The sequence below is a fragment of the Melospiza melodia genome, chromosome 3, assembly GCF_035770615.1.
Source record: "Melospiza melodia melodia isolate bMelMel2 chromosome 3, bMelMel2.pri, whole genome shotgun sequence".
Taxonomy (NCBI): domain Eukaryota; kingdom Metazoa; phylum Chordata; class Aves; order Passeriformes; family Passerellidae; genus Melospiza; species Melospiza melodia.
In genome coordinates this window covers 77,120,451-77,133,983 of record NC_086196.1, presented here as the reverse complement: position 1 = coordinate 77,133,983, position 13,533 = coordinate 77,120,451, and positions in this window count along the sequence as shown.

Below are 13,533 nucleotides of genomic sequence, written 5' to 3'. Positions count from 1 at the left end.
TGTGTTTGGGGGCATATGGCTGGGAGTGGCCACCTGGCTCCTTAAAATGCACGATACGCCGCATGGTAACCAGACGCAAGGTGGCACCAGTGCCAAGTCAGGCTGTTTTTGTAGTACCCAGTGGCTCCTGCAATTTGCCATCCAGAAGCGGGGCAGTTGAATTTTGTTTGCTAGAGAAAAGGGCTGTGGTTTGTGTTTGGGGGCCTATGGCTGAGAGTGGCCGGCTGGCCCCTGAAAATCAACGATAGGCAGGATGGTTCCCAGATCCAAGGTGGCACCAGTGCCAAGTAAGGCTGGTTGTATGGTTCAAAGTGACTCCTGCAATCTGCCATCCAGAAGCGGGACAGCTGAGTTTTTTTTGCCAGAGAAAAGGTCCATGGTTTCTTTTTGGGGCATACGGCATGGAATTGCCGGCTGGCTCCTTAAAATGCTCGATACGCAGGATGGTTCCCAGAGCCAAGGTGGCACCACTGCCAAGTCGGGCTCTTTTTGTAGTACCAAGTGCGTCCTGCAATTTGCCATCCAGAAGAGGGGCAGTTGAGTTTTGTTTGCCAGAGAAAAGGGCCGAGGTTTGTGTTTGGGGGCATATGGCTGGGAATGACCGGCTGGCCCCTGAAAATCCACGATACGCCGGATGGTTCCCAGATCCAAGGTGGTACCATTACCAAGTCGGGCTGGTTTGATAGTCCCAAGTGGCTCCTGCAAACTGCCATCCAGAAGCGGGGCAGCTGAGTTTTGTTTGCCAGGGAAATGGGCCGTTGTTTGTGTTTGGGTGCCTGTGGCTGGGAGTGTTCGGCTGGTTCCTGAATATGTACGATACGCAGGATTGTTCCCAGATCCAAGGTGGCAGCAGTGCCATGTTGTGCTGGTGTGATAGTCCCAAGTGGCTCCTGCAATCTGCCATCCAGAAGTGGGGCAGCTGATTTTTGTTTGCCAGAGAAAAGGTCCGTGGTTTGTTTTTGGGGGCATATGGCTGAGAGTGGCCGGCTGGCCCCTGAAAATCCACGATACACAGGATGGTTCCCAGATCCAAGGTGGCACCTGTGCCAAGTCGGGCTGATTTGATAGTACTAAGTAGCTCCTGCAATCTGCCATGCAGAAGCGGGGCAGCTTACTTTTGTTTGCCAGGGAAACGGGCCGAGGTTTGTGTTTGGGGGCCTATGGCTGAGAGTGACCGGCTGGCTCCTGAAAATCCATGATACGCAGCATGGTTCCCAGACCCAAGGTGGCACCAGTGCCAAGTGGGGCTGGTTTCACAGTGTCAAGTGCCTCCTGCAATCTCCCATCCAGAAGCGGGGCAGCTGAGTTTTGTTTGCCTGTGAAACGGGCCGTTGTTTTTAATTGGGGTCTGTGGCCGAGAGTGTTCGGCTGGCTCCTGACAACCCACAATACGCAGGATGATTCCCAGACCCAAGGTGGCACCAGTGCCAAGTCGGGCTGTTTTTATAGTACCAAGTGCGTCCTGCAATTTGCCATCCAGAAGAGGGGCAGTTGAGTTTTGTTTGCCAGAGAATAGCGCCGTTGTTTGTGTTTGGGGGCTTGTGGCTGGGAGTGGCCGACTGGCTCCTTAGAATCTGTGTTACGCAGCATGGTTCCCAGACCCAAGGTGGCACCAGTGCCAAGTTGGGCTGGTTTGATAGTACCAAGTGGCTCCTGCAATCTGCCATCCAGAAGCGGGGCAGCTTACTTTTGTTTGCCAGGGAAACGGGCCGAGGTTTGTGACTGGGGACCTATGGCTGGGAGTGACCGGCTGGCTCCTGAAAAGCTACAATAGGCAGGATGGTGACCAGACCCATGGTGGCAGCAGTGCCAAGTTGGGCTGATTTGATAGTACCAAGTGGCTCCTGCAATCTGCCATCAAAAAGTTGGCAGGCGAGTTTTGTTTTCCAGGGAAAAGCGCCATTGTTTGTATTTGGGGGCCTGTGGCTGGGAGTGGCCGGCTGGCTCCTTTGAACCCACGATACGCAGGATGGTTCCCAGACCCAAGGTGGCACCAGTGCCAAGTCGGGCTGGTTTGATACTACCAAGTGCGTCCTGCAATCTGCCATCCAGAAGCGGGGCAGCTTAATTTTGTTTGCCAGGGAAACGGGCCGTGGGTTTTGTTTGGGGGCATATAGCTGAGAGTGGCCGGCTGGCTCCTGAAAATCCACGCTAGGCAGCATGGTTCCCAGATGCAAGGTGGCACCAGTGCCAAGTCGGGCTGGTTTGATGGTGCAAAGTGGCTCCTGCAATCTGCCATCCAGAAGTGGGGCAGCTGATTTTTGTTTGCCAGAGAAAAATTCCGTGGATTGTTTTTGGGGGCATATTGCTGGGAGTGGCCGGCTGGCTCCTTAAAATGCTCGATACGCATGATGGTTCCCAGGCCCAAGGTGTCACCACTACCAAGTCGGCCTGCGGTTTTAGTATCAAGTTCATCCTGCAATTTGCCATCCAGAAGAGGGGCAGTTGAGTTTTGTTTGCCAGAGAAACGGGCCGAGGTTTCTGTTTGGGGACATATGGCTGAGAGTGGCCAGCTGGCCCCTGAATATCCACGATACACAGCATGGTTCCCAGATCCAAGGTGGCACCAGTGCCAAGTCGGGCTGGTTTGATAGTACCAAGTGTCTCCTGCAATCTGCCATCCAGAAGCAGGGCAGCTTACTTTTGTTTGCCAGAGAAATAGGCCTAGGTTTTTGTTTGGGGGTCTGTGGCTAGGAGTGGCCGGCTGGCTCCTAAGAATCCACGATACGCAGGATGTTTCCCAGACCCAAGGTGGCACCAGTGCCAAGTCGGGCTGGTTTGATAGTACCAAGTGGCTCCTGCAAACTCCATCAAAAAGTTGGCAGGCGTGTTTTGTTTTCCAGGGAACAGCGCCGTTGATTTTGTTTGGGGGCCTGTGGCTGGGAGTGGCCGGCTGGCTCCTTAGAATCCACGATACGCAGGATGGTTCCCAGACCCAAGGTGGCACCAGTGCCAAGTCGGGCTGGTTTGATTACACCAAGTGGCTCCTGCAATCTGCCATCCAGAAGTGAGGCAGCTAAGTTTTGTTTGCGAGAAAAAAGGGCCGTGGTTTTTGTTGGGGGCCTGTGGCTGGGAGTAGCCGGCTGGCTCCTTACAATCCACGATAGGCAGGATGGTTCCCAGACCCAAGGTGGCACCAGTGCCAAGTCGGGCTGGTTTGATAGTACCAAGTGGCTCCTGCAATCTGCCATCCAGAAGCGGGGCAGCTGAGTTTTGTTTGCCAGAGGAAAAGGCTGTGGTTTGTGTTTGGGGGCCTGTGGCTGGCAGTGGCCGGCTGGCTCCTGAAAATCCACGATACGCAGCATGGTTCCCAGACCCAAGGTGGCACCAGTGCCAAGTGGGGCTCGTTTGACAGTGTCAAGTGCCTCCTGCAATCTCCCATCCAGAAGCGGGGCAGCTGAGTTTTTTTTGCCAGGGAAACGGACCTTTGTTTTTGATTGGGCTCTGTGGCCGAGAGTGGTCGGCTGTCTCCGGACAATCCACAATACGCAGGATGGTTCCCAGACCCAAGGTGGCACCAGTGCCAAGTCGGGCTGGTTTGATAGTACCAAGTGTCTCCTGCAATCTGCCATCCAGAAGCGGGGCAGCTGAGTTTTGTTTGCCAGAGAAAAGGGCCGTGGGTTGTGTTTGGGGGCATATGGCTGGGAGTGGCCACCTGGCTCCTTAAAATGCACGATACGCCGCATGGTAACCAGACGCAAGGTGGCACCAGTGCCAAGTCAGGCTGTTTTTGTAGTACCCAGTGGCTCCTGCAATTTGCCATCCAGAAGCGGGGCAGTTGAATTTTGTTTGCTAGAGAAAAGGGCTGTGGTTTGTGTTTGGGGGCCTATGGCTGAGAGTGGCCGGCTGGCCCCTGAAAATCAACGATAGGCAGGATGGTTCCCAGATCCAAGGTGGCACCAGTGCCAAGTAAGGCTGGTTGTATGGTTCAAAGTGACTCCTGCAATCTGCCATCCAGAAGCGGGACAGCTGAGTTTTTTTTGCCAGAGAAAATGTCCATGGTCTCTTTTTGGGGCATACGGCTGGGAATTGCCGGCTGGCTCCTTAAAATGCTCGATACGCAGGATGGTTCCCAGAGCCAAGGTGGCACCACTGCCAAGTCGGGCTCTTTTTGTAGTACCAAGTGCGTCCTGCAATTTGCCATCCAGAAGAGGGGCAGTTGAGTTTTGTTTGCCAGAGGAAAGGGCCGAGGTTTGTGTTTGGGGGCATATGGCTGGGAATGACCGGCTGGCCCCTGAAAATCCACGATACGCCGGATGGTTCCCAGATCCAAGGTGGTACCATTACCAAGTCGGGCTGGTTTGATAGTCCCAAGTGGCTCCTGCAAACTGCCATCCAGAAGCGGGGCAGCTGAGTTTTGTTTGCCAGGGAAATGGGCCGTTGTTTGTGTTTGGGGGCCTGTGGCTGGGAGTGTTCGGCTGGTTCCTGAATATGTACGATACGCAGGATTGTTCCCAGATCCAAGGTGGCAGCAGTGCCATGTTGTGCTGGTGTGATAGTCCCAAGTGGCTCCTGCAATCTGCCATCCAGAAGTGGGGCAGCTGATTTTTGTTTGCCAGAGAAAAGGTCCGTGGTTTGTTTTTGGGGGCATATGGCTGAGAGTGGCCGGCTGGCCCCTGAAAATCCACGATACACAGGATGGTTCCCAGATCCAAGGTGGCACCTGTGCCAAGTCGGGCTGATTTGATAGTACTAAGTAGCTCCTGCAATCTGCCATGCAGAAGCGGGGCAGCTTACTTTTGTTTGCCAGGGAAACGGGCCGAGGTTTGTGTTTGGGGGCCTATGGCTGAGAGTGACCGGCTGGCTCCTGAAAAGCTACAATAGGCAGGATGGTGACCAGACCCATGGTGGCACCAGTGCCAAGTTCGGCTGGTTTGATAGTACCAAGTGGTTCCTGCAATCTGCCATCCAGAAGCAGGGCAGCTGAGTTTTGTTTGCCAGAGAAAAGGGCCTTGGTTTGTGTTTGGGGGCATATGGCTGGGTGTGGCCAGCTGGCTCCTTAAAATGCACGATATGCAACATGGCTCCCAGACCCAAGGTGGCACCAGTGCCAAGTTGGGCTGGTTTGATAGTACCAAGTGGCTCCTGCAATCTTCCATGATCACGTGGAGAAATACTTTCTGGTTTCAGCCTCATGCTCTTTCTTCTCTCCCTCAACTTCTCTATCACCTCTCATCTGGTTCACATGCGCTGTCTTCAAGGTCCACAGGCTACTTTTCACAGAATCTTCTGGCCTGATGAAGTAAGAATGATGAATAGAACAGAGCTGGGATCTATTTTCCAGTTTGGATAAAATGCATTCTGCACACAAATCCAAGGAGAACGGGCTGCCCCGATGCCCAGAAAATCTTTCACTCCTGCTAGTGTTCTACGTCAACCGCAACTTAGTCTGAAAGAAAAGCTTTTTCTCTGAGAGCATCTGAGAGGTTTGCATGAAGCACTGATATCTGACATATGCAATTTTGAATAGGAGAGGAAAAAGAAAATGGCAAGGAGTTTTTAATTTTAGTGGTTTCAATTTTAATTTCCGTGCACTTTTTCAAAACTTGTCAGCTCAAATGCCCATCAACATCTTTTAGTCATCTGTAAGTCAGTATTCATATAAAATGTGCTTCAAATCCAAAGAATTTCAAATTTGCACTCCAAGCTTCTATGCCTAGATTTATGATTTCCTACACATATTAGATGAAAGGAAGGCCTTTTTTACTGTGGGAGTGCTGGAACACTGGAACAGGTTGCCCAGAGAAGTTGTGGGTGTCCCATCCCTGAAAGTATTCAAGGTCACCTTGGACGGGGCTTGGAGCAGCAACAAAGGAGAAGCTTGATGGTAGAGAAACAAAGTTGGACTATAGAAGAAACTCGGATTGAAGTATAGGATCAAGTTTTCTCTCAGCTCTTGGGGTAAATTCAAAGTTGTACAAAATGACATTTATCTGTGCTATTCACTACTGTAACAGAAAGTTTCATGAAAACTGTACAGAAGATAGTAAATTTTAAAAGAGATAAGAATTACAGCATAAAATCCATGGGATAGGTTACAACATGAGACACTCTCTAAGAGAAAATCTCTGTGTTTCAGCACTTCATCAGGGTAAGATTTCATGAAGTGCCAAAGAAGGCGGCAAAATATCATTCGGGACATTATTTACTGGAATTCAGCCTGGCCATTAGTAGGAACTGCCTTTGAACATATCATGTAGATATACCACACACACTTTCCCTTCACTGAAAAATTACTGTTTACAACAAATAAGCAATTGACGATCAAAATTGATTGAAAGCATCTTAAACATGTCAAGTATTTCATTGTAGATGATCTGTGATCCAAATGCTTCTTCCACCTTCGAGAGGGACAGAAGAATTCTTCCATATCATGATGGTTTAAAATTGTATCAACCAATGTTTTCTGCTGAAAAGATATCATCTATTTTTTTCTATTTTTGGAAGAAAATATTCCTAGACATACAACAGGTGAGAACTAAGTAATTTTAAAGAAACAAATGAAATGAAAATATTCTGTAAATAGAATGAAATGAAAAGCTGTGTTTTAAATAGGAGCTAAATATTAAACAGAATTTTTGTACCAGGCATTTGAATTACTGCACCAGCTCTTTTGCCCATCAAGAGAGGCATTTAGCATTTCAGTCTTTTCCAAGGTGTTCATGATCTGCTATGCTGATCTCTGTGTGTGCCTAGGTGTGTGTGGAGGGGGGGGCATATGAAGGGGAGTGTGTATGTTTGCTTTACAATTGTTGTGGCAGATTCATGCCTCAGCTCCACATTTTGTTTTAAAAAGGTCACACCGAGTGGATATGAAGTTTACTATCAACAAGAGATCGATTCCCAAATCATCCATTTGACTCTCCCTTATAAATCATGTGCTTTGTTGCATATTTTATCAAATATACTTTCAAGCCAGATGGAGGAAGGAGGATGTGGGAATCCCTCCACCATCTTGCAACTTTTATGTAAGTAGGTTTTCAAGAAAATCATCATTTCTCTTTTAAATATGTCTGGAACAGGCATGATGGTAGTGTCAACCTGTTGGAGTTTTTGTTGCTGGAAGAAGTTGTACAAAAGGATTGGTTTTTACATTGACCAGTTACTGAATCAAGCGCAGGAATACATTGGAAATTTAGCTGGGGGTTCCTTTTCCCAGCAGACTACTTCTAGAACGAGCTTGTACACTGAAGCTGACTCTTTTGCTCTCTTTTTGTTTCTTTCCTATTTTCTTGGCTTCTTTGCCACTATCTAGACAATTTTGGAACTTTGTTCCCAACTAAAATGGTTTCAATAGTCTGATTGTGATCATACATTTTTACAAGGAATTTTTAAAATCTTTCCTCGAGTCCAGAAAGTCAAGGACTTAGATCTTTTTCTTCCCTTATCAATATTGCCATGAAATTGATAAATAAAGACCAACTCTTTATTTTTGTTTTTAACCCACGTAGATAATTCCCATCCATTAATCCATTTTGTGGACCAATAGCTGCCATTCTGATGGAAGCTGTCACTTCTTAACAATAGGCATTCTGTGACTATGTTGACAGCACTTTGGGTGAAGATCCTAACTGGTCTTAGATATACATAGGGAGAAATTTGCTCAGCCAGTGTCAGTCTTAAGCATGCGTATCAGAAGATCTTTCTAGAGCTGGGAATTTTCCCATGAAAGGGATTCAGTTAGGGAAGAGACACTTGTGCCAGAGTTTTACATTCTTCTTGAACACTGCTTAAGGAACTTAGATGCCATGTCCATTTGGATCTCTGTCTGCACAGAACTTTGTCATGCCAGTGCTTTGAAATGCATCTTGAAGAGAATTCACTAGCACAGAATGAAAGAGAGTGGAAGGGGTTGGTGGGGCTAACCAGGCCCAACCCCCCTGCCTAAACCAGGATACCTAGAGCCTCTTGCCCAGGATTCTATCTGGGTGTACTTTTAATGTCTTCAAAGATCCAGGCTCCACAATCTTTCTGGGCAGTCTGTGCCGTGGTTCAGTCACCCTGACAGTAAAGAAACATTTACTGATGTTCAAAGGCAATCTCCTGTATTTCAGTGTGTGCCCACTGCCTCTTGTCTTTACCCTCAGCATCACTGAAAAGACACTGATTCCCTCCCCTTTGCACTATTGCTTCCATATGTATGTGTGATGCCATGTAGAGGTATGTCAAAAACCTCCCTGAAGCCCAGGCAGATAATATTCCCTTCATCTACCAGTCAAGTTGATTCATCAGAGGAGTTTAAAGTGATGTTCAGCATGAAATTCCCCTGAAAAATCATGCTAACTACATTATTTGGTCATCTGTCATGTGCCTGGCAAGGATTTCCAGGAAGAGCTGCTTCATCAACTTCCTGGGGATAAAAAAGAGGCTGGCTGGTTTGTACTATGGCGAGTCCTCTTAATTGCCTTTTTTGAAGATGGGTGTCATATGCTAACATCCACTCTTTAGCCTCTCTTGTCGTCTACATCTTAGCAAAACGCTTTTCCACTATGTCTGGCTAGGAAAAACTGTGCCAGCACAGAAAACATCTCCCATCGTGTTCTAGAAGTTGCACGGATGTCTGCCAAGTGTTTGGCAGGAAGAAAAGAAAAGTTGTCCAAAACAGCTTCCAATCGAATGTTCCTGTGATTGGAAAAGTCAGGAGAGTGCAAAGGTACTGTTTTCTATCAGTTGGCAAGGTGCGCACACAATCCCAGTGTTGTACAGCTTGCTTCTTCACCTTCCCGAAGCTGCCGCTCTCGCCGGCTGCCGGAGCCCAAGAAGCGGCTTCTTCGCGCAAAGACGATTGTGCCGCTCACAGTGCTCTCCTTAGCGCGGCTTCTGCCGAAAGACGCCCGGCAGCGGCTCTTACCTCCGGAGAGCACCCTACCTTCGTCTTTAGCTCCTCTTCTCATCTACACCTAGGCAAAAAGCTTCTCCACTATGTCTGGCTAGGAAAAACTGTGCCAGCACAGAAAACATCTCCCATCGTGTTCTAGAAGTTGCACGGATGTCTGCCAAGTGTTTGGCAGGAAGAAAAGAAAAGTTGTCCAAAACAGCTTCCAATCGAATGTTCCTGTGATTGGAAAAGTCAGGAGAGTGCAAAGGTACTGTTTTCTATCAGTTGGCAAGGTGCGCACACAATCCCAGTGTTGTACAGCTTGCTTCTTCACCTTCCCGAAGCTGCCGCTCTCGCCGGCTGCCGGAGCCCAAGAAGCGGCTTCTTCGCGCAAAGACGATTGTGCCGCTCACAGTGCTCTCCTTAGCGCGGCTTCTGCCGAAAGACGCCCGGCAGCGGCTCTTACCTCCGGAGAGCATCCTACCTTCGTCTTTCGCGTCTTTTGTAGTCTACATCTTAGCAAAACGCTTTTCCACTATGTCTGGCTAGGAAAAACTGTGCCAGCACAGAAAACATCTCCCATCGTGTTCTAGAAGTTGCACGGATGTCTGCCAAGTGTTTGGCAGGAAGAAAAGAAAAGTTGTCCAAAACAGCTTCCAATCGAATGTTCCTGTGATTGGAAAAGTCAGGAGAGTGCAAAGGTACTGTTTTCTATCAGTTGGCAAGGTGCGCACACAATCCCAGTGTTGTACAGCTTGCTTCTTCACCTTCCCGAAGCTGCCGCTCTCGCCGGCTGCCGGAGCCCAAGAAGCGGCTTCTTCGCGCAAAGACGATTGTGCCGCTCACAGTGCTCTCCTTAGCGCGGCTTCTGCCGAAAGACGCCCGGCAGCGGCTCTTACCTCCGGAGAGCATCCTACCTTCGTCTTTAGCTCCTCTTCTCATCTACACCTCGGCAAAAAGCTTTTCCACTATGTCTGGCTAGGAAAAACTGTGCCAGCACAGAAAACATCTCCCATCGTGTTCTAGAAGTTGCACGGATGTCTGCCAAGTGTTTGGCAGGAAGAAAAGAAAAGTTGTCCAAAACAGCTTCCAATCGAATGTTCCTGTGATTGGAAAAGTCAGGAGAGTGCAAAGATACTGTTTTCTATCAGTTGGCAAGGTGCGCACACAATCCCAGTGTTGTACAGCTTGCTTCTTCACCTTCCCGAAGCTGCCGCTCTCGCCGGCTGCCGGAGCCCAAGAAGCGGCTTCTTCGCGCAAAGACGATTGTGCCGCTCACAGTGCTCTCCTTAGCGCGGCTTCTGCCGAAAGACGCCCGGCAGCGGCTCTTACCTCCGGAGAGCATCCTACCTTCGTCTTTCGCGTCTTTTGTAGTCTACATCTTAGCAAAACGCTTTTCCACTATGTCTGGCTAGGAAAAACTGTGCCAGCACAGAAAACATCTCCCATCGTGTTCTAGAAGTTGCACGGATGTCTGCCAAGTGTTTGGCAGGAAGAAAAGAAAAGTTGTCCAAAACAGCTTCCAATCGAATGTTCCTGTGATTGGAAAAGTCAGGAGAGTGCAAAGGTACTGTTTTCTATCAGTTGGCAAGGTGCGCACACAATCCCAGTGTTGTACAGCTTGCTTCTTCACCTTCCCGAAGCTGCCGCTCTCGCCGGCTGCCGGAGCCCAAGAAGCGGCTTCTTCGCGCAAAGACGATTGTGCCGCTCACAGGGCTCTCCTTAGCGCGGCTTCTGCCGAAAGACGCCCGGCAGCGGCTCTTACCTCCGGAGAGCATCCTACCTTCGTCTTTAGCTCCTCTTCTCATCTACACCTCGGCAAAAAGCTTCTCCACTATGTCTGGCTAGGAAAAACTGTGCCAGCACAGAAAACATCTCCCATCGTGTTCTAGAAGTTGCACGGATGTCTGCCAAGTGTTTGGCAGGAAGAAAAGAAAAGTTGTCCAAAACAGCTTCCAATCGAATGTTCCTGTGATTGGAAAAGTCAGGAGAGTGCAAAGGTACTGTTTTCTATCAGTTGGCAAGGTGCGCACACAATCCCAGTGTTGTACAGCTTGCTTCTTCATCTTCCCGAAGCTGCCACTCTCAGGAGGTAAGAGCCGCTGCCGGGCGTCTTTCGGCAGAAGCTGCGCTAAGGAGAGCACTGTGAGCGGCACAATCGTCTTTGCGCGAAGAAGCCGCTTCTTGGGCTCCGGCAGCCGGCGAAAGCGGCAGCTTCGGGAAGGTGAAGAAGCAAGCTGTACAACACTGGGATTGTGTGCGCACCTTGCCAACTGATAGAAAACAGTATCTTTGCACTCTCCTGACTTTTCCAATCACAGGAACATTCGATTGGAAGCTGTTTTGGACAACTTTTCTTTTCTTCCTGCCAAACACTTGGCAGACATCCGTGCAACTTCTAGAACACGATGGGAGATGTTTTCTGTGCTGGCACAGTTTTTCCTAGCCAGACATAGTGGAAAAGCGTTTTGCTAAGATGTAGACTACAAAAGACGCGAAAGACGAAGGTAGGATGCTCTCCGGAGGTAAGAGCCGCTGCCGGGCGTCTTTCGGCAGAAGCCGCGCTAAGGAGAGCACTGTGAGCGGCACAATCGTCTTTGCGCGAAGAAGCCGCTTCTTGGGCTCCGGCAGCCGGCGAGAGCGGCAGCTTCGGGAAGGTGAAGAAGCAAGCTGTACAACACTGGGATTGTGTGCGCACCTTGCCAACTGATAGAAAACAGTACCTTTGCACTCTCCTGACTTTTCCAATCACATGAACATTCGATTGGAAGCTGTTTTGGACAACTTTTCTTTTCTTCCTCCCAAACACTTGGCAGACATCCGTGCAACTTCTAGAACACGATGGGAGATGTTTTCTGTGCTGGCACGGGTTTTCCTAGCCAGACATAGTGGAAAAGCGTTTTGCTAAGATGTAGACTACAAAAGACGCGAAAGACGAAGGTAGGATGCTCTCCGGAGGTAAGAGCCGCTGCCGGGCGTCTTTCGGCAGAAGCCGCGCTAAGGAGAGCCCTGTGAGCGGCACAATCGTCTTTGCGCGAAGAAGCCGCTTCTTGGGCTCCGGCAGCCGGCGAGAGCGGCAGCTTCGGGAAGGTGAAGAAGCAAGCTGTACAACACTGGGATTGTGTGCGCACCTTGCCAACTGATAGAAAACAGTACCTTTGCACTCTCCTGACTTTTCCAATCACAGGAACATTCGATTGGAAGCTGTTTTGGACAACTTTTCTTTTCTTCCTGCCAAACACTTGGCAGACATCCGTGCAACTTCTAGAACACGATGGGAGATGTTTTCTGTGCTGGCACAGTTTTTCCTAGCCAGACATAGTGGAAAAGCGTTTTGCTAAGATGTAGACTACAAAAGACGAGAAAGACGAAGGTAGGATGCTCTCCGGAGGTAAGAGCCGCTGCCGGGCGTCTTTCGGCAGAAGCCGCGCTAAGGAGAGCACTGTGAGCGGCACAATCGTCTTTGCGCGAAGAAGCCGCTTCTTGGGCTCCGGCAGCCGGCGAGAGCGGCAGCTTCGGGAAGGTGAAGAAGCAAGCTGTACAACACTGGGATTGTGTGCGCACCTTGCCAACTGATAGAAAACAGTACCTTTGCACTCTCCTGACTTTTCCAATCACAGGAACATTCGATTGGAAGCTGTTTTGGACAACTTTTCTTTTCTTCCTGCCAAACACTTGGCAGACATCCGTGCAACTTCTAGAACACGATGGGAGATGTTTTCTGTGCTGGCACAGTTTTTCCTAGCCAGACATAGTGGAAAAGCGTTTTGCTAAGATGTAGACTACAAAAGACGCGAAAGACGAAGGTAGGATGCTCTCCGGAGGTAAGAGCCGCTGCCGGGCGTCTTTCGGCAGAAGCCGCGCTAAGGAGAGCCCTGTGAGCGGCACAATCGTCTTTGCGCGAAGAAGCCGCTTCTTGGGCTCCGGCAGCCGGCGAGAGCGGCAGCTTCGGGAAGGTGAAGAAGCAAGCTGTACAACACTGGGATTGTGTGCGCACCTTGCCAACTGATAGAAAACAGTATCTTTGCACTCTCCTGACTTTTCCAATCACAGGAACATTCGATTGGAAGCTGTTTTGGACAACTTTTCTTTTCTTCCTGCCAAACACTTGGCAGACATCCGTGCAACTTCTAGAACACGATGGGAGATGTTTTCTGTGCTGGCACAGTTTTTCCTAGCCAGACATAGTGGAAAAGCGTTTTGCTAAGATGTAGACTACAAAAGACGCGAAAGACGAAGGTAGGATGCTCTCCGGAGGTAAGAGCCGCTGCCGGGCGTCTTTCGGCAGAAGCCGCGCTAAGGAGAGCACTGTGAGCGGCACAATCGTCTTTGCGCGAAGAAGCCGCTTCTTCGGCTCCGGCAGCCGGCGAGAGCGGCAGCTTCGGGAAGGTGAAGAAGCAAGCTGTACAACACTGGGATTGTGTGCGCACCTTGCCAACTGATAGAAAACAGTATCTTTGCACTCTCCTGACTTTTCCAATCACAGGAACATTCGATTGGAAGCTGTTTTGGACAACTTTTCTTTTCTTCCTGCCAAACACTTGGCAGACATCCGTGCAACTTCTAGAACACGATGGGAGATGTTTTCTGTGCTGGCACAGTTTTTCCTAGCCAGACATAGTGGAGAAGCTTTTTGCCTAGGTGTAGATGAGAAGAGGAGCTAAAGACGAAGGTAGGATGCTCTCCGGAGGTAAGAGCCGCTGCCGGGCGTCTTT